Here is a 21,628-nt window from a genome sequence, read left to right as displayed (position 1 = left end):
TTCTAGCACTCTCTCTCTCCAGTACTTCCACACCTGTCTCAGCCTCCTCACGCCCTTTCATCTCCCAGCCTCCCTTTAGCTGCTTCAACCCTCTCACGTCTTCACTCTTTCCTCTCCAGCCTAGATTTCACAGTTGATCCTGTCCCCCAGCGGCTTAGCAATATTGCCGACATCCTCATTCCAAGTCTCGCCATCACAGCCAGTAAAACCCCAACACTGGGTCTGTCCAGCTCTTCTTCCCTCTACACCCAGCCTGTTAGGACTGCTGGAGAAAACCAGACAACAGCCCAGATCATGTCACTGCAAATTTGGAGTCTCCAGCCTCCACTGGGCCTTCTACACTGCCCAACCTGTTTCCCTCATCAGCTCTCTTTCCAGGAGCTATTCCAGGCCCTCCCTCTACTTCCCAGGCCCCTGCCCGTGCCCTCCTGCAGTTCTCGAGGATTTGTCCCACCCAGATCCCTTCTGATCCACCCCATCGACCCCAGTGTCTACATATGTCTCCTCTTGGGTGTGACAGGCACCTCCAGCCCAGCATGCCCCTAGACCTGCTCTCCTGCAGCCCTCTGCGAATAGAACCATCATTCACACGATTGCTCAAGCCCCAAATTCAGATGTCAGCTATGACTTCTCTCCTCCAACCACTCATATAATAACTAAATATTTAATGAAGACTGACTTCGTTTGACAGTGTTCCAAGCATTATACGTATCAATTAATTGCCACAACAACCCTACATGTAGGTAGTATTATTCTCCCACATCACAGATAAGGAAACAGAGGCACAGAGAAGGTAAGAACCACACTGGTACAGGGTAGAGCTGGGAAGAGACCCAGCCACTCTGCTTCCAGAGTCCACACCCTTAATCATGACGTTACACTGCCGCTCTCTTGTGACTCCACCTCCCTGACATCTCATGAGTCCATCTCCACCTTTCCATTCCTGCTGCCCTCCTTTCTCAATGTCACTCTCATCTCTTGGCTGGGTGACTGCAACTTTTTCACTGACCTCCCTGACTCCAGAATGACATCCCCACTCCCGCCGCCTGCCCATGCCCCAGCCATTCTCTACACTGGGGCCACGGCGACCTTTATAAAGGGAATATTTGGTCAAGCAATTTCCCTGCCTAAAATCCTTTAGTCCAGAATACTCTGCAAGTTCCTCAGCATGACATGCATCCTGGGAACCTACCCTTTCTGCAGTTTATGTTCAACTTGAAGTTCACAATCTCTCAAGTGCTCACACACCTCCAGACTTGTACGTAACGCCTGGAATGCCTTCCCAGTGTCCAGTACAGTGCCTCATTGCATATGCTTATTTAATAAATCTGCTAAATTAATTAATTAATCCACATGAATGACTTTCTACAGTCCCCAAATGCGCCAGGCTATTTCATACCTCTATACCTTTGTATGGGTTCATCCTTTCTTCTCACATCCCCATCCTCATCTGGCTAGCAAACTTCTATTCATCCTACAAAACCCATCTCAAAGGTCCCCAGAAGCAAGGCTTTCCCTAATGCACACAAAGAGTGCCAATCACTCTGTCCTTTGCATATGCCTCTATTACTGAATGTAATACATTGTATGGCAATTATTTGCTTACAAGCCTGTCTTTACCTCCAGAATGTAAGCTTCTTGACCATGTGTGATTGGCACACAGAAGGGGCTCAGTTAATATTTGTTGAATTGAATTGAATATTAAATTGCACTCATTAAAAGAATTTTCACAAGGCTAAAACATTTCTCAGAAGAACTCTTTCCCTCTTTTGTTTGGTTTTCCTTAATTTAAATGCCAACTTTTGCTCCTTCTAGTGTTTCTGTGTAACACAGACTAGATTAAGTGAGTGTTCAGTAGCCATGACACAGTATCTTCTTTCAGAGAAAAGACAAGAATATGTATTCTCCGCTAACTCTCAGGAAGGGGAACCTCGCAGGACGTGGTTTGCATCAAAGCTCTGCCTTTATAGACCTGCAACACTGGATTCTAAAAAAGTAAAAAAAAAAATTTTTGGAATAGATGCTTTTAAGCACAAAATTCATTTTCTGCAGGGAGTTGAGCTCTGTTCACCTCTGGGAACGCAGAAGCAAGCTGAATCTAAGAGTTTAAATTTAGAGTGGATTGTTGCCTGGTAAGGCAGAATTTCACGCTGTCTGTTATTAAGTTAGTGAATGCCCCCAGATGCTTCGGGGACGCGTACGTGTCACATAAGTAACTACCATGATCACCATCATCATACCCCATTGCCCCTCTCTATCCATCTCTCCTTGGTTTCCCGACATCGTAAATGTCTCAAAAACTTATTTCCTTGTATTTTTCCGTCTGCCTGCTTCTTCCATTCCCACACCTCTCCTTTGCCAAAAGCCAATTTGCTCCCAGTTTAAATCTCAGAAGTTAAAATCTTTTCTACCCAGTGAGCAAAGTGCAAGACGAAAACAAACCTCAAAGAGCGCAGTGCCAAACACCGTGCTTCATGTTTATACACGACTGCAGTGCCCACGTGCCTTCAATGCATTTAGATAAACATATAGGTTGATGGATAAAAACATTTTCCCATAGTTTTGAAAAAAAATTTTTCTTTTCCCCCTCAGAAGGTACTGTCTGCACTAATAAACCAAAACCCTGAGAAAGTATCTTGTTTTCATTAAGACCAAGGGCTTTGGAGTCATCAGACCTGAGTTTTAATCTTCCCAAGCCTCAGTTTCCTGGTCTGTATAACTGAGGTAACAGTCGTGAGCCCACTCTAATAGTTATCTATTACCATGTAACAAACTACCCCAAAACTTAGTGGCTAAAAATAACAAAAAACACTTCTCATTTCTCACGGTTTCTGTGATTCAAGAATTTGAAAGAAGACGGGCTAGGTGATTCTGGCTTGGCCTCCCTTATGACATAGGTTGCAGTCAAAGATGGCAGGGAGGGGTGCAGCCATCTGAAGGCTTGACTAGGGCTGGAAAATCTACTTTCAAGATGGCTCACTCACACAGCCACCAACTTGGTCCTGGCTGTTGGCGGGAGGCCTCAGATCCTCTCCGAATGGGCCTCTCAACAGGGCTGCTTAAATGTCATCATGGCATCATGACTGGCTACCTCCAGAGCAAGCCGACCAAGAGAACATGCAGAAGCAGCAGTGTCTATTGTGACCCAGAAGTCACGTATCATCATTTACACAACATCTGTTGGTCACACAGATCAGCCCTGTTCATTGTGGGAGAGGCCACACAAGGACCTGAATACCAGGAAATGAGGATCATTGGGAGCCATCTTAGAAGCCAGTTACCACATCCGTCACATCTGTTTACCATAAGGATTAAATGAGATAATGTTTGGAAAGGGGGCTGGCCCTGTGGCCGAGTGGTTAAGTTTGCACACTCTGCTTCGGCGGCCCAGGGTTTCACTGGTTGAATCCTGGGCGAGGACATGGCGCTGCTCGTCAAGCCATGCTGAGGCAGCGTCCCACATACCACAACTAGAAGGACTCACAACTAAAAAAAATGCACAACTGTGTACCAGGGGGCTTTGGGGAGAAAAAGGAAAAATAAAATCTTTAAAAAAAAAAAGTTTGGGGGCTGGCCCCGTGGCTGAGTGGTTAAGTTTGCGCGCTCCGCTGCAGGCGGCACAGTGTTTTGTTGGTTCGAATCCTGGGCGCCGACATGGCACTGCTCATCAAACCACGCTGAGGCAGCGTCCCACGTGCCACAACTAGAAGGATCCACAACGAAGAATATACAACTATGTACCGGGGGACTTTGGGGAGAAAAAGGAAAAAATAAAATCTTTAAAAAAAAAAAAAGTTTGGAAAGTACCTCACTTTGCACAGTACCAGACATATAGTTGTTCTTAGTATTATTAGTAGCAGAAAATTTGGTTAAAAATAAACTGAAAAGACAGAAATTCCATTCAATTAAACCTTCCTTGCTGGAAATAAATAAGAGAAGATGAAACTGTTCACATATCTTCAACTTCGGCTACTGCTACAGGGAGACCAGAGAAGATTATATTCTGGGATGTTGATAAATATTTCTTTACCCCAAAAACACCATTTTAGCAGGAAAATATCAAAGAAAAGATTAGGGGAAATGTTCAAGTAAATGCAACATGACTTGTTGTCAGTGAGGGGCTCTCCAGGCACTCAGAGTAAAAGGACTAATTTTCATTTCTTAATCCTGCTGCATCTTCTGGCTTTCTACTTTTCTAAAGCTGTTATACTCCTTGCTTTTCTATTTGTTTGATCTCTTTTAAATTGGATTACTTCAGATTTCATAGGTTTCACACTGGCCTCTGCTCTCTTCTCCTTGAAATACTTCCTGAGAACAATCTGTCTCTGCAGGATGTGTGACTTGTTACATTTGAGGTAGATAAGAGAGACAAACTTCAGAAAGAATCCTCTTATTTGATCCATGTTGAAGAAAAGGAAAAGGAAGATGTATTTTGTTCCGGTCACCAGTTCCAGTGGGGGGAAGTGGGTACATAAACAAGCAATTCTCGGGGCACCAGCTGGGTGTCCTACAATTCAACTCAATTCTGACACTATCTACCTGGAAATAGCATCAGATTCCAAAGGTTGAGAGTTCAGCCCTAGAAGACTGCGCCCCCCCGACCCACTTCAGACACAGTCACAAACCCAGGTTGTTACCTGCACCTCTGACCAACTGGCTATAAATTGGAGGTTCCCAAGACCCCTTCCCAGGTTGGATTCATTTGCTGGAGCAGCTCCCAGAGCTCAGAGAAACATTTTTCTTACTAGATTACTGGTTCATTATTAAAAGGATATAACTCAGGAACAGCCAGATGGAAGAGATGCACAGGGCAAGGTATGTGGGAAGGGGCTCAGAGCTTCCATGCCCCCTCCAGAGGCACCACTCTCCCTGAATCTCCATGTGTTCACCAACCCAGAAGCTCTGTAAACTCTGTCCTTTTGGGTCTTTATGGAGGCTTCACTACTGAGTCATTGTTAAGTCATTGGTCAACGGCAACTGATTTAACCTCCAGCCCCTCTCCCCTCCCTGGAGGCTGGGGGCGGGACTGAAAGTTCCAACCCTCCAATCACATGGTTGGTTCTCCTGGCAACCAGCCCCCATCCTTAGGTGAGGTCCAAAAGTCACCTCATTAACAAAACAAAAGACACCTTTATCCCTCTCATCACTTAGGAAATTCCAAGGCTTATGGAGCTCCATGCCAGAAACAGGAACGAAGATCAAATATATATTTCTTATTATAAATCACAGTATCACAAAATGCACAGTGAAAACTAATTTTTCCTAGGCCTCAAATGACAAAAAGAAATGTTTCCCCATAGGAAAATGTCAAGCCCTGGAAGCTTGTTGAAACTGTAGAAGCTTCCAGACCAGACACACGAAGGGGAAAAGTCAAACAGCCAACTATAGGCCATATAGGAAGAAGTTAATGACAGAACAGAGAGAGCCACAGATGCAGAAAGTGCTTATTATTTCTTATTTGTGAGCCCCAATTCACATCATTTTCATTACTTGTACTAAGAATCTACAAGTATTATAGTTCCAAAATAGATTACTTCTCACATGGGAATTCAATTATCTTAACTTGTAATTTAATAGATAATAGAGTATCTACTACATGGAAAGCACTATATTAGATAATTACAAGTAAAATTATATTGGTTTTGAGGAGAGAAAATGAAATTTAGTGATGTGGCTACCAGCATACAGTAATAAGCACCCAGAAATTGAACTGAATTTTGACTTTAGCACGCTGCACATCTGCCGCATTCAGACTTGGTCACATCTCTCAGTGAAAAGCATAGCCGTAATTTGATTGAGCGCGTGATAAATTTTGCTTTTAGTTTTGATGAGGTTGATAAAAGATACATTGATACCGTCTTTTAAAAGATTTTGTTGTGAAATATTCTATGCATACAGAAAACTGTTTCCAAAATCTACAGCTCGATGAATTATTACAAAGTGAACATCTGTGTAAGGATCCCCTAAGAAGAGAACACTGCCAGCACCCCAGAAGGACCCTCCTAAGAAGAGAACACTGCCAGCACCCCAGAAGGACCCTCCTAAGAAGAGAACACTGCCAGCACCCCAGAAGGACCCTCCTAAGAAGAGAACACTGCCAGCACCCCAGAAGGACCCTCCTGTCACCGACTAGGTGCCCCAACTAGTTGCCCCGAGGAACTCAGGGGTGGGTTTGGAAGCTTGTAACTGTTTTTCCAAATTGTTTTTATTCCTGTTGTTATGTCAAGGAGACGCAATCACCAACCACCCTGAACCAGAACAAGCCTCACCAGAGAGCTCTGGCTATGGCCTTTGCCTTATTTTTAATGCCAAGATCTCTCCAGGAGGAGCTCGGGCCTTATTGCCATGACCTGCAGTATATGTGGAAGCATGTTTTCCAACTGAGCCTGTGCAAGCGAATACCCACCTCTCCCTTTTGAATATTCACTCCCCATCCGAAATAAAAGGTCCCCGCTTCCCTTTGTTTGGGGAGGCCATGACTCTGGAAATGATTCCTCATGGTCTCCTATTTGCTGCAAAAATATTTTACTCTGTGAGACAACTTACTTCTGGTTGAGAGTCTGATTTGACTCTCCAGGAGGGAAACCCACTTTGGTTTTGGTAACATTCCCACCCCCTCTCAATCACTAAGCCCTCTTTCTCCACTAAAGGTAACCATCGTCTTCACTTCTATAGAAATCACTTCCTTGATTTTCTTTTACAACCTAAGCATGAATCCCTAAACACTATAGTTTTGCCTGGTTTTTAATATTTAGAAGAATGATATTACACCATATGTAACCATTTGTGTCTGGCTTCGTTGGCTCTACTTTATGTATCTAGTTCATTGTATATAGCTGTAGTCTGTTCATTTTCATTTAAGTATAATAGTTCACTGTTTAAATATACTACCATTTATTAATCCATTCCGCTATTAGTTAACATTTGGGTTGTTTCCATTCTGAGGCTATCATGAATAGTACAGCTATGAGCAGTCTTGCAAATGTCTCTCTGTGCACCAGGACAGGTATATATCCAGGAATGGAATCAGTGAATCGTAGGGTATGCATATGTTCGACTATGGTAGATAATGCTAAACAGCTTTCCAAATTCGTCGTAGCTATTTAAACTCCCACCAGCAGAGTATGAGACATCTGGTTGCCCCCAATCTTGCTGACACTTGCTATTAGCAACCTAAATTTTAGCTCTCTGGTGAGTGTGTCAGGACAGCTCATTGTGGTATTAATTTGCATTTCCTTGATTACTAATGAGATTGAGTACCTTTTCATATGTTTATTAGCCATTTGGATGTCTGTCCCCTTTCGTGAAATGCCTTGTGAAGTGTTCAAGTCTCTTGACTTTTTTTCTATTGGGTAGTCTTTTTCTTATTGATTTGTGGAAGTCCTTCCAGATGCAAGCCCTCTTGCAGTTATATGTTTTTACAAATGTCTTTGCCCTCTCTATGGCTTGTTTTTTCATTTCAAGTGGCTTCATGGGCCTTCTTCCAGTTCATCCCTTCTCCTTTGAGGCAGCCCCTTGAGGTCCAAACCCAAAGAGAAGAAGTTCACCAGGTTCCCTCTATCCTTGGCTGGCCCTGCTCACCAATCCCTGTTGCCTTAGCCCACAAACACTGTCCAGCCTCTTGGTCTCTCAGCTTCTTCCTTGTAATTTGCATGTGCTCTCAGGAGCTCTAAATTTGGGGCTCCCTTGCTTGGGTCCATGTTGCCCCTAGACCTGGCCTGATAGTTCTTCACCATCTTGTTAACTTTCTAGTGCCTTGAAGCAGACTTTCTGTCCATTTTTCTAGTTGCACTCAGCAGGAGGGTGGACCTGCATTACCTAGTCTACCATTCTCAGAAGCAGAAATCCTCATTTACTGAGTGCAGATGGTATATGGGGAGAAATCCTAACACATGCCTAAAGAATCTTCCAATGCAAAAAAGGAACTATTTTTTTTAATTTGAAGATAGAATGCAAAAATGAAGCACAATACAAAGAGTGCCCAGGACTAGGAGAAGTCTGCTTAGCGCACTGCTCAGACGTCTGAAATTAATCTGGATAATCCATTCATGCGACCTAATCCAAGATTTACAGAGCTAATGTCTTGACATCTTGATTGTTTCATTTCAGGCATCAGGTTGAGATACAATTAGCGTTAGCTGAGATGGACACGTAGTGTATTAACGCTGAACAGCTACTTGCAGAACTTTAATGGCTAAAAGTAAACACTTTAAATTTGTCTACCCAGCAACCAAGGGCATATTTTCCAGCCCCTTCTCACTTGAAGAACCCAAAAAAACAATAAGTTGTTTGGAAAGGGTATATTAAAATTGAGAGTCTTTGAGGTTTATGTAGATCTTCTTTCAGGAAGAGTCTTGATTCATGTCTGGATCTGGATTATGAGACTCCGTATCATGGACACCCGCAGACGACATGGTGAAAGGCATAGTTCTTGTCTCTGGAACACCCAGCCTCTCCCTCCAAGTCCATCACCCCCAGTGGTATATGCTGTCTCCCTTCTGTCCAGGTTTTCAGGCTGCCCTCTTCCCCTGATCAAACTACAGGGTTATTTAGACATAAAATCTCTGGAACTCTCTCCTTCCATCCCACCTCCTTTCCCATGCTTACCTAGAGTCATCTTACAGGTCTCAGTTGAACCATCACTCCCTCTAGAAAGCCTTTCACCTCCCTCAAGTTCCCTTGTCATATTTCGTAGCAGTTGCATTTTTCACATATTGAGTAAATTATTTGTGTAACTAGATTTTTATGTCTGCCTTGTCCACCAGATAGCAAGCTCCATGAGGTCAGAGACCTTAACCATTGTGCTCATCACTGGTATGTAGGCCTAACATGGTGCCTGGCATGGAGTCAATAAATATTTGTTAAATGATTGGATGGGCAGCTGAATCACTGAACCATTTATTGTTTTCCTTCTTCATTTAACAGTAGAATCATTTGTCAGGTATTTATTGGTTTTTACTACCCTGCATCCATTTACTCTTCTTCTGAGATCAATATCGTTTTTCCTTGGGGAAACACCCCACTCCTTGCTCCAATCCAGGAGTGGTTTATCCCAATGTCACATCTCCCTGGCCATCGTGATAGGTTCAAGACAGGGCAAATGATCCAAGTCAAACCAATCAGAACCAATGAGGCTTCATTTTGACTTTATTGGAACAGCTGAAAAAGAGGCATTCTTTCTTTCCATCGAGGTTGCTGAGAAGTAAGATATGAGCTTGAAGCTGCTGGCAGCCCTCTTGCCCCCACGAGAGGAGAGGCTGTCTAAGAACGAAGCCACACAAACGAAAGCTGTGCCAAGAGACTGAGTTCCAATGACATCATTTGAATCCTTAGATTGTCAGGAACTTTTGAGTTATCTGAGCCAATTAATGTTCTTTGACACAAACGTCATCTGAGCTGTATGCTGTGGCCACAGTCTCTTGACAAAGTGAATTCCTTATAAATAATTGCCGTCCATCTATTATTTGTAATGTATTACCATACCATGAATAACTTGAGAGCCATTCAGACCATAACTTGCAAGGGCAGTTTTTGATGGTCTTGTTCATTTTGTCAAATATGCTCATTTAAACACAGCAGACAAGCTATTTCAAATGTATGTTTGCTGTACCAAAATATAATAACGTCTAATTTATATGCCATTGATTCTGTCACTGCCAGAGTCTAAAGACCTGCAGATACACACAGTGAGAATGCCTTTGGCTTCTGCAGCTATTACACATAATGAACGTTCATTTGCAGAATCTGCCTCGATTCACACACACACACACACACACACATCACTCAAAGGAATCTATTTTATAAGCTTCTTATGAATGCTAAGCAATTCATATTATTTTCAGTGCAGCAAATTCATAAACAAATGCATATTTACTTATGAATTTGATGCAATAAAGAAGAGACATTGAAATTACCATTCATTGATAACTAAAATCCCTTATTTTGATCCAACCATCAAATCAATGAGGGCTTATTCATATTTTAATATCAACAACAGAAGTAATGGCTCCCTCCTGCTGTTTTAGAAAGAAATTTTTTAAAAAAAAGCTGCAGTCTACCATTTCTTAGTGACTTCTTGTGGAAGAAATCTAAGCGAAGGTAAATCTTGGGTGTGTTAATTTCTTTTCCTAACACTTACAACAATCCCTAATTCAATTGTTCTTTCCTCCAGTGTGTTGTATCAATTCTTCAAATCTATGGAATTTTCTAACATAAGAAAATGTCTTCTCCTATACTGATAGTGGGTTTAGTAGATAATAATTTTCTTAAATCTATTTATCTTACTTGGATTCAAAAATGTGTACTCAGTCAGGAATACTCCTTAACAGCTTTTAACCCTTTTTAACAATCTACTCTCGTACAGGACTTTTTTGCCTGTCCAGTATAATTCCCCCCTCCCATTCTCCTTCTTCTTGTAAGAACTCACTGCCCTTCCAGAAGGGGTAAGCAGACCCAGCCAATCATGGTGTCCTATCCTCCTACGTTCTGATTGGTCTTTGGCGAGAGCATTTTCCCTAACAATGCAATGAATCCTTTCCTTAAATGATAGCTGGACATGGGGAAAGAGAGGTTCTTCCTTTGGACTTGATGGGCTGAAAATGAATTTAAAGCTATTGGCAGCCATCTTCCTCACTACATAGAGAAGACTTTTTGCAGAACAAAGCCAAGGAGATAAGAGCAGAAATGTGAGCAGGATGCATGGGTGACAGCAGAGAAGAAAGACGAATATGAGCAAATCAGAGCAGTATTGAAAGCAGTTCTAAACTTTGAGGCCCTGGGAACTGTGACCCATCTTCTGACCCCATGAACCATCCTAGGGTCCTAACTAAACGGACTAAGAAATTCCTTATTGTCATTAAGCTGTATTGAAGTTTGAAGTAAATTTCTGTCACTTGAAATCTAGGACTCTCTAATAATAATCATCATTTATTAAGAATCCTATGTTTACCTGAAATTTGCTCTAGAGTTTATTAGGAAGATTTGCAAATAACTACTATGCAGTTGTGTGAGTTGCTATTTCCAAAGCAAGTGGAAAATGCCTCATTTCTATTAGAACAGGAGAGAATAAGTTTACACATTTTGTACTTATATAAAATGTGTAGACTAATTTATTTGTACCATCAAATGTACCATCAAGGATGCCTCGAAATCTGGAAATCGTCAAAAATCATTGGCTATTTGGATTAGGTAACCCAGGACAGGTAATTCCACATACAAATTATTCTGCTCTTACCAAGCCCACATTTGAAGACGACTAGCACATAACAAGGTCTCTCCAGAAGTTCACATGGATCCAAAAATTCCAGGTCACCCACTATGTGTGAGTCCAGAAGAGATAACTAGAAATATTTCACTTTCAGATTTTAAAGATGTAAATCCTCTATAGAGGGGGTTACAGAAAAGTGATACATTTTACATGCATTTTCTCAAAGTACTAACAACTTAGAGATATTTGCAAACATTATTTAAAAGTGATCTTATTTATTAACCAAATCCATCTGACAAAAATAACACCTGGGAATTAGATTTCCCTTCACACAAAACGTTTGGAATCCCTTTAATAAAGCCAGTTATACAAAGAAGAGCAAATTTGCAATTACTCATTGACCCCTCCATGGTGCCCACTGACCTCAGTGAAGAAAGAGACCCATGCTTTCATCAATCTCTGCCAGCCATCAGGGATGTGGCAATCCCCAGAAACAAGTGGACAGCAAGCTAGCTTGACCCTGCTCAATTGAGTGCTTTCAACACTGATCACTGTCTCATAGATTCTCACTAGTAGCTTCTTGTTAAATGCTGCATGTCTACCTTTTATTAAAATGTCAAATGTAATTCTTTTAATTCATATTGGATGGCTGTCATAACAAAATTCAGTAATGAAAACCAATGACAGAGATTGGCTACATATTGTAACACTGTACTTGGGCTGTCTGGTATATAATAGGGCCATTTTTCTTTTTTCAGTTATCACATTGGTAAATAATGACTAGGAAATTCTTAGCGCATTGTTTTCACAGGGCTTGGCCAGATCGATTCCTATTAAAAGTATGAAAAATATCTGTATCTAGCCTTCATCTCTAATAAGGACAAAAATAAAATTTCTCCTAAAATTAAAGAGGACTTCAGTTTCCAGTAAAGGCTGGTAACAGTTAGTTGAACCAACCATTCATGTGAACACAACTAAAAGCTCGAGGTGAAAAAATTTTTAAACTCCTTAAAAGTTTTAAAGAGCTGTCAAGATAGTAGCAATTACCAGACCAAAATCTAAAGGAAATCGGACACCAGAGCAGTAAGGAAAGCCCTAGAATGCCTTAGCCACTTCTGCCCTTAGGGCATTTGCTAATCCAGAAACATTGGCGCTTTGGTTTTGTTGGCCTTATTGGGCAATAAGATAGAAGTCTGTGGTTAGAGTCTGCTCAAAATGGGAAGTATAATGAGAGATCTTTTTCACCATAGGCTGGAACCCAAAATTAAAACTGGTCACTCCATCATCATCCCCAGAAAGCCACAGTAAAACTTGTTATGGTGCTAAGCAGAGAAAAAGAATTAATAGGAAAAAGAAGGAAAAAAATATTCAAAAAGTTGGGGTCATTTCTGACCCAAATTTGCAGTCCTTGCCCATACCATTTAAATTGTCCAGAGAACGTCAAGCCATGAGCTGGATTTAGGGCAGTCCCAGACTAAAAGATCCTGAGTTGCCTGGAAGAAGCAAATATAAATCTCCCATGGAGGACGGCACCGTCATACCAGACCCACAAACACTATTTCAAGGACAATGAAGAACAGAAATAAGCAAACACACAAGACACAAGATACCATGAGCAAAATTAGCAGAAACTAAAGATAATAGGAAGTCCATCAAACACTTCATCTAGGAGACTTGTTAGCTACAGGCTATAAAATGACTATGTTTATTCAAGATACATTCAAGCGTGTCTCTTATGTTTGAAGTACTAACAGACAAGCTTGACTATATCTTCAATCGACAAATAAAATGATAGAGTAATTCTGTAAAACAACTGTACTCTTCAAAAATGTCAATGTCCAGAAAAACGAAATTTCAAGGGAACTGTTCTACACTAAGGGAGACTAAAAAGCAGAACAACTCAAGGCAGCATGTGATCCTTGACTGGATCCCGGATTTAATAAAGAAAAAAAAAACCACTAAAAGGGACATTATCGAAAAATTGGGGAAATATGAATATGGAGTGTATATCAGATAATACTGTACCAATTTTAATTTATGGACTGTGATAACAGTATTGTGATTATGTAAAAGAATGTTCTTATTCTTAGAAAATACCTGCTAATGTATATAAAGGAGTAGTGTCATGAGATCGCCCTTCGGCAGTCATAAACTTACTTTCAAATGGTTCAAGAAAAAATAGAGAGAGAGAGAAAAAAGGCAAAGCAAAAGCAAATGTGGTAGAATGCTCACAACTGATGACTCTAAGTAAAGGGTATTTAGGTACTATTATTTCAAGTTTTCTTTAGGTTTAAACATTTTTTTAAAACAAAATGTTATGGGAGAAGTTATACAGCAGATTTGAAAGATATCCAAATAGAACACCTAGCAATGAAAGATACAGTAAATTTAGAAATTTCATAGATAAGCAAAATGTATATTTTAAATAGCTGTAAAGAATATGACTAAACTAGAAAATAAATCAGAAGAATTATGCAGGTCAGTACGTGGAGTGACAAAAAAATTATTTTATTTTAGTTTTTGAAATACACAAGTGAAATAGAGACATGGAAGACAGAGATCTGACATCACTGGACCCTTGAGTGAGAGAAAAGAGATGAGTCCGAGGCCACATCTAAAACATAATAGCTGATGCACAACCTGAAGGACCTACAACTAGAATATACAGCTATGTCCTGGGGGGCTTTGGGGAGAGGAAGAAGAAGAAAAAAATGAAGATTGGTGACAGAAATTAGCTCAGGTGCCAATCTTTTAAAAAAAATAATAATAGCTGAGAATTTTACCAAAATCTTGAAACAGACCAATATGTACATTCAATAAGCCAAATAAATCCCAATCTAGATAGATGGGGAAAAAAATCCATACCTAGACTTAGCCTAGAGAGGGTGAAGAAAACCAAAAATAAAGAGAAAAATCATTTAAAAAGCCAATAAAAAAGACAGATTATCTTCAAAGGAGCCAAGTTAGATAGAGAGCTAATTTCTCAATATAATGGAAGCCAGAAGTTGGTAGAATGACAAATTCAAATATGCCGGAAGAAAAAAAACTGCCATCTTTTAATTCTGAAAGAAAAAACTGCCATCTTTTAATTCTATAACCAGCAAAAATATCTTTCAAGGGTAAGGGCAAATCAAAGACGATCTTAGACAAGCAAACGTGGGAAGACTCACCCTATAGCAGACCTCCGCCACACTTAGTCAATGGGCATTGACTGTGAATATGACCTACATGGAAATTTAAGATTCTGCTCTCCAGCATTCTGCTGTTCTCTCAAACCATCCAACCACTAAGTCATAAGAAGGATGTGCAACTATTGCTAAAAATGATTTTGAAATGGTTAATACCCAAATTTAGCCCATTTGAACTCTCAGTGATGCACCAAGTTGTCATTCATATGAGTTCACGACCACATGTACATCCATATTGATGTAGCACTTCTCCAAAACGAGGAAACAAAATAATTTGAACTCAGCAGGGATCTCATTTGTCCCTGACTCATAATAATACAAGTCTGTCCTATGGTTCCGTATTAATTACTTTACAAATAGAAAGACCATTACTCGTATATAAATTTCACTTCCGAACAAAACAAAACAAAACAAAATTCCATGAGTGGGGACCTCACATTGAACTGGTTAAATTTAGGGACTCATTTGTAAAGGTCAGTGTCCTTTGTTGCAATTCCAGTTCTTATGCAGATGAGAAGTTTAACCTGCCCTATGGCGCTGGGCATAATTAGCCAGCTGCACCCTCACAATAAGGTGCAGATGGTTAATTACACCAGCAAATAACTGCTTACTGGTGGGCACAAAAGCCTGTACCTAAAATCATTGAAAGTATACTTGGGCCTATTTATTCTCATGCAAACAAGACATTTATTTACAAGATTTCATCTGTGAACAGATTACCACGGGCTCCAACTCCACTGCTCTGGGGGAGACCCATTAACACTGCTGGGGTCTGGTTCAAGGGACGGACCAGTAGCCACAAAGCCGTATTTCAACCGGTGAAATGTTTCATGCACTGCTGAATCCTGGTTGAAAAATCTCCTAAAGTTAATTTGCTGTAATAAGAATCATAAATCAGGCGAGAACTTGGTTTCCCCAGAACCCAAAGTAAATTCTATATTCTTTAGATAAAAAACCTTGCAATGAAATGAAAGAATTTTTTTTTTCACAAGCAAACACGTCAACATTGGTTGGCTTAAGAAAATAAAAGATGAATTTTCTGTGCCCTTGAGGAATTTCATGAGCTAGCTGAGCCCCCAGAATTTAGAAAGCCATATTAATACAACACATCCAATTATTGTTAGACTGTTCCAAAAATCTCATTAAAAAATGTATTCTATTAATCCCCGTGTGGCAAGAATAGGATTGGGAGAGAAAGGCGAGAGGGTAACCACTTCATAACACCCATGTTTGGAAGCCCTCTGCCAGCTGCAAAGTTCGCCGTTTGCGGGGTCAAGATGACAGGGCTGGGGAACAGAATACTAATCTCCTCGAATCTGCATAGAACCTTTCCTCTGAAGAACCCACAGCATGTGTGATTCTATTCAGTTTAATTGTATGTTGGGGAGGAGAAAAAGCTGCTTGCCATGATTTTAATTGCTAAGAACACACTATCTTTTTAGGAACCATGTGTTTAATTGTAATTACACACAGTGATGTAAAAACACAAATGATTAACAAGTACAAAGCTTCCCTACCCCTACCAGTTTTAACATCACGAGCCATATTGTAAAAGAGTATTTTGCCTGTTCCCTCTCTGCAATATTTCATGATTTAGCAACTGACAGCCTACCATTTATTACAGAATCTCATTCTGGTAGAGCTAAAGCTATTAATTAATATTTTTAGATTACATCCCTCTGTTACTCCTTTTTATTAAACTTTAATTCTCTCCGAGAGTGACAGAGATTCTATCAGAAATGAAATACATAAAGCCCCTTTTTATCCACTTCTCACTAAAATCTATGAGGTTCCATATAATACATATCATCTATAATTAGTTACCAGGGACATTCCAAAGCATTGCAAGACTAATTTTTTGGCTTTCATAAACACAAATTTCTGCCTTCCTGGTTTTGAAATATGCTTACCACACTGTTATTATTTTAAAAGCCACAAGTATTGGTAATTGTTTTCAGGCATGAATAAAAATAGCTTAACCTTGAAATTTATTTTAATTAGGGATTTTTCAAAGCCACTGCTGCAAACTTGGGTGGATTGTTTATAATAAAAACAAGCATCAACAACATAGTTGTACAGAACATAGAATTAGGCAAAATTGTTTAACTTGGGCTTAAAATAGTAGTTTAAAGAAATAAAAACAGACACGGGTGCAGTCAGATCATAATGTTATTAGAGCAACCTTACATTCAGGACATTTTAGATAGTCTATTAAAGCAAGGAGATGGCATTTAAAAATAAAATACAGGAGACTTATGAACTGCCAGTGAAATTACAAGAGATTTCTTTCTTCATCATTTCACACTAATTTTTTTTTTTTTTGAGGGAGATTAGCCCTGAGCTAACACCTGCTGCCAATACTCCCCTTTTTGCTGAGGAAAACTGGCCCTGAGCTAACATCCGTGCCCATCTCCCTCTACTTTATATGTGGGACACCTGCCACAGCATGGCTTGATAAGTGGTGCGTAGGTCCAAGGATCCAAACCAGTGAACTCCGGGCCGCCAAAGCGGAACAGGTGAACCTAACTGCTGCGCCACGGGGCTGGCCGGCATTTCACACTAATTTTTCCTTAAAGTCAACCAAGTTGACTTTTTGCTATTCATTTTAAGATGAAGATCACCACTGTAACAATATCACATACTTTCATGACAAGCCTTTCAATCAAGCACAGAACATTTTTCTAATAAATTTTTTTTTCCCATTTGTGTGTGTGTGTGAGGAAGATTGGCCCTGAGCTAACATCTGTGGCAATCTTCCTTCATTTTATGTGGGATGCCACCACAGTGTGGCTTGATGAGTGGTGCTAGGTCCACGCCCAGGATGGGAACCTGTGAACCCAGGTCAGAGAAGCAGCGTGTGCAAACTCAACCTTTATGCCACCGGGCCAGTCCCCAAGCACAGAACATTTTTTAAAAGCCCACTCTTCTTCCCTATCACCACAAGGGACAAATATCACCCTTGAAAAAAAAAGATCAGAGAATTAAAGCACCTTAACTCTTCGAAGTAATGAAAAGACTGCACAGTTTTTCAGATTAAATTGCAGTAGAGGCATTTTGCAATGTATCAGTTCATCGCTTCTCCTCCTCTGCACAACCTGAATCCTTCTAGCACGATCCTACAAGCACCCATCCGTCTTGCAAGACCATTTTATAGGAGGAGCAGCCAAACACTGAGCGCACCTGCAGCGTTAACGAAGAAACAGATCTCGGGTGAAATTGTTTGAGAGGAAGAGAGTGCCCTCAGGAAATGGCTGATGCTTCACTTCTTATGACAGCAGCCGTGACGAGGCCTATTACTGTCCCCTGCATTCTAAGATGTGCTCATCCTAAGCCAGTGATCTTTAATCTTTGAGGTCCAAGTCCCACTGAGAATCAGATGAAAGCTATGAACACTGTCCCTCAAAAGATGAACACGGAAGTCAAGAATCTCTGCCTTACGCAGATCCCAAAGTGTACCAGTTAATACGTGCTTTCAATACTCACAGGTTATGTGGGTTTCTTTCAAACTTGATGTGTTTTCATGTTCTAAATGTTTTTGCTGCTAACGTGGAGAAACATTCTCAAAACTATTTTGAAGTTTGTGAAACTATACCACTAATTCATAACAGATAATAATTTGCCCTCTACTTTGTGATTGCGTGAATCATTCTCACACACAAGCCAGAGGTACTGTTGTGCCTTCTCCAAAATAATTCTAAGTTTGCTCATATACAAAACATGAAATAAAACGTAAAACCTAAGACTATAAAACTTCAAGAAGAAAACATGGAAGAAAATCTGTGTTAACCTTGGATTAAGCAAAGAGTTTTAGATAGCACACCAAAACACCATCCACAAAAGAAAAAACTGATAAATGGGAATTTATCAAAACAAAAACTTTTGACTTCAAAAGACAACTCAATAAGCAGACAGTTGAGTAAGACATGGGTAAAATATATGAACAGAAACTTCACCAAAGAAGAGAGAGAATAACAAATAAGCACATGTTGTTCAGCATCATTAGTCATCAGGGAAATGCAAATTAAAGACAGAAGGAGATATTACTACATATTTACAAGAATAACTAAAATTAACAAAATTGTCACCTGTTAGCAGGTTTTGGAGCAAGTGAAAAATCTCATACTATGCTGGTGGAAATGCAAAACAGTATAGTCACTTTGGAAAACAGGTTGGCAGTTTCTTATAAAATTAAACATACACTTACCATAGAACCTAGAAATCCCACTCTCAGGTATTTATCCAAAGAAATAATAATACATGTCGATACAAAGACCTGTATGTGAATGTTTATAGCCACTTTATTTATTCATAATCACTAAAAACTGGAAACAACCCAAATGTCCATCAACTGGTGGTACATCTATTAAACTGAATAGTACTCAACAATAACAAGGAAAGATCTACTGCTTCATGCAACAACACGGATAAATCTCAAAAGCAACATGTTAAATAAAACAACACGGAAAAAAGTGCTATGTATTTTATGATTCCATTTATATGATATTCTGGAAAACACAGAAACAGTAATGAGATCATTGGTTGCCAGGTGCCGGGGGAGGGGAAAGTGGATTGACTACAACTGGGTACAAGGAAGCACTCGGAGCTCACAGAATCATTCGATACATTTATATGGTTCATGACTATATATTTTTCAAAACTCATGGAACTCTACATCTAAAAGGGGTGAAATTCACAGAAGGTAAACTATACATCATGAACCTGACTTAAAAAAATAGCTAAGAACCTACTGGGAGAAAATATTAATTTAAATTATATTTCAACATAGCATACAAAGTATGTACTGTAGCCTTACAAGTCAATACAAAAAGGACAGTCAAACTTAAATTGGGCAAAGATAAAGACAGGCAATCCACAGAAGATCAAGTATCAACAGTCAAGAATCATAAACTGTTCAATCTCGCTAGTAATCTGGCAAATGTAAACTATAACAAAGTGATAGTCAATATTTTCCCATCAGAAAGACAAAGTTTTAAACGACTGAGAATATCAAGTGTTGACGCCTATGCAGAGCAAGTACAATCTCTACAATAAGACCCCAAAAGAGTTACATCAATGGGGATAATGAAATTTCAACTATATTCATAGTCAGCTAACTCAAAAGACAGAAGAATAACCTCTAAAATAGTTGGGTGACCGTCTTCAGTCAGTGGGCTGTACAGTGAGGGGAGATGGCAATCCTGAGGATGCTAGTGTCGAATTCATTGACGCTGGAAGAGTCAGTCCGGTGTAGACTGGGGAGACCACAGAGGTACACATGAATGATTCCAAGGATTGACCAGCCCACCAAGCAAAGAGTGACGTCCGGGTAGCCACTCAGATGGTGAGAGCCTCCTCAACATTCTCAAGGAAGAAACTGAAGTACGAAATGAGGGCCCCAGCAAAATTTAGAAGAACAGAGATATAATGGAATTGATCAATTTATCCTTCTACTAATTTATGGTGACAAATAGGAAAAGTCTATAAATTAGAATTTTGTGAAATGTGTTTAAATATTTCCAGAATTAAATCTTTTCAGTGGTTCAATATCTGAATTGGGTTGCTCCTGGGCAATTTAGGGGATTTTCTGGGGATATCTTTGACCTTAGCACTGACTTCTGAACCGAATACAGTAAAATGTGACTCGAGGGCACAGATGCTATCTTACAATATTTTCTTTTCTGGCCTGCAAAATATCCGGGTTAGTACTAGACATGAAACGGGTCCTCAATTACTTTAAGGAGTACAGAAAATGAGAGTGGGAAAGAGCCATCTTGATAAAATACATACTGGTTGAAGTATTCTGAAATGAAAAGAACAGCACCCAATAGAGGCAGGGAGCAAGAAACCCAAGGTAAACACACAGAGGACAGGACACGGGGTAGTCCCCCTGGGTGGTGGTTAAGAGTCATACCAACCGCCACTCACTAACCCCGGATCATGGGACACTTTCTGAGCCCAGATTGCTCAACCGTGAAGGCGGGTTAATCATTACAGTCACTCCACAGGACTGTTGCGGCTATAAGATGAGATCAGACAGGTAAAGCACATCTGAGGGTGCAGTGGTCATGCATTTGATCCCCACAGTTATCCTGAGAAGGAAAAGGGGAGGGAGGAGAAGGAGGAGAGGGGGCGTGGCACCCCACTTTCCTGGTGAGAAAATAGGGAAAATGATTCGTCCAAGGGCTCACGGCTAAATTAGAAATCAGAAGCAAGGTGAACACCGAGGTCTTCTGTCCTTCGGGTCAATGCCTGCCCCTTTGCTACCTGTCTGGCTGGGGAATCCCAAGAACAGAAATCGGAACTGCCACTATTTTAATTGGGGTGAGAGAAGGGGCCAGAGAAGGCAAGGGAGGGGTGGGGTCTGGAAGGCCTAGGGAGCCTCTGGGACAAACGGCGGGAAAGCATGGAGGAGACCCCAGGCCCGTCCCCATGCCCCCTGCACTGTGACCCCTCGGTCACTGCGAGGACCTCCGACCTCGGTGCACCCCCGAACCCCTGTCAATTCTGCTCCCCGATCCCCACCAAAACCCCGCGTCCCACTCACAGACGCCGCTGCCAAGGGGCTCCCCACCCGCCTCCAAGCCAACGCTCCGCTCCGGTGCAGCCTCGGGCCAGGAGCTGTTGCCATCCGTTGCCACAGCAACCACCGAGCCCCGCACAGCCTAGCAAGCTGCTCGATGATTGGACAAGGCAAGCGTCCATAGCAACCGCTAGGCAGGGACGCTTGGTGGAAAAAAATTTGGTTTTCAGGAATTCTTCGGACACCCTCTTTCACCAAGGGCAGCCTTGACCAGGCATCTGTCCTAGTTCTTTAAAGGTGCTTCATGCATGAGCTCATTTAACGCTAGTCTCCCCGTGTTGCTGTGAGGGTCCTCATGTGTACAGGAATTTTTAACTTGGGGTCCTTTTATCTCTTCAGGAGGTCCATGAACCCCCTTAAGTTATATGCAAAAGTTTAGGTCCATTTACCCAATAGATATATGTAGATTCTCAAAGGAGCTAGAACCAGAACCCAGGTTGCCAGACACCCAAGACTGTCCAAGAGAATAGCTTTCATATGCATTAACCCCATCTTCCTTCTCAGAGACCCAAGATTGAAAAAGGGCGGTCCTTCTCAGACTTCATTTAGATTGTGGCCTCACTCAAATCCTGCCTTGAGACATCTCCCAAAGACTTTAACTCTTGACATTCATTCATTCATTCAGTAAATATCTATTGATCACTATTGTTGGTC

General features: G+C 40.8%; 1 protein-coding gene across 6 annotated transcripts in view; it reads right to left on the bottom strand.

Moving 5' to 3' along the window:
- The window catches only part of HYDIN (HYDIN axonemal central pair apparatus protein), a 335,806-nt gene extending 314,757 nt beyond the window's left edge, over positions 1–21,049 (bottom strand). For all 6 annotated transcript variants that reach the window (XR_002806835.2, XM_023637294.2, XM_023637295.2 and 3 more), the window contains exon 1: positions 20,939–21,049. The gene's annotated coding sequence lies outside the window, so the exon portion shown is untranslated. The remainder of the gene's footprint in view (positions 1–20,938) is intronic.
- Between the last annotated feature and the right edge of the window lie 579 nt (positions 21,050–21,628).

This window comes from Equus caballus, chromosome 3 (assembly GCF_041296265.1).
Source record: "Equus caballus isolate H_3958 breed thoroughbred chromosome 3, TB-T2T, whole genome shotgun sequence".
NCBI classification, from domain to species: domain Eukaryota; kingdom Metazoa; phylum Chordata; class Mammalia; order Perissodactyla; family Equidae; genus Equus; species Equus caballus.
This window is presented reverse-complemented; position numbering and strand designations above follow the sequence as displayed.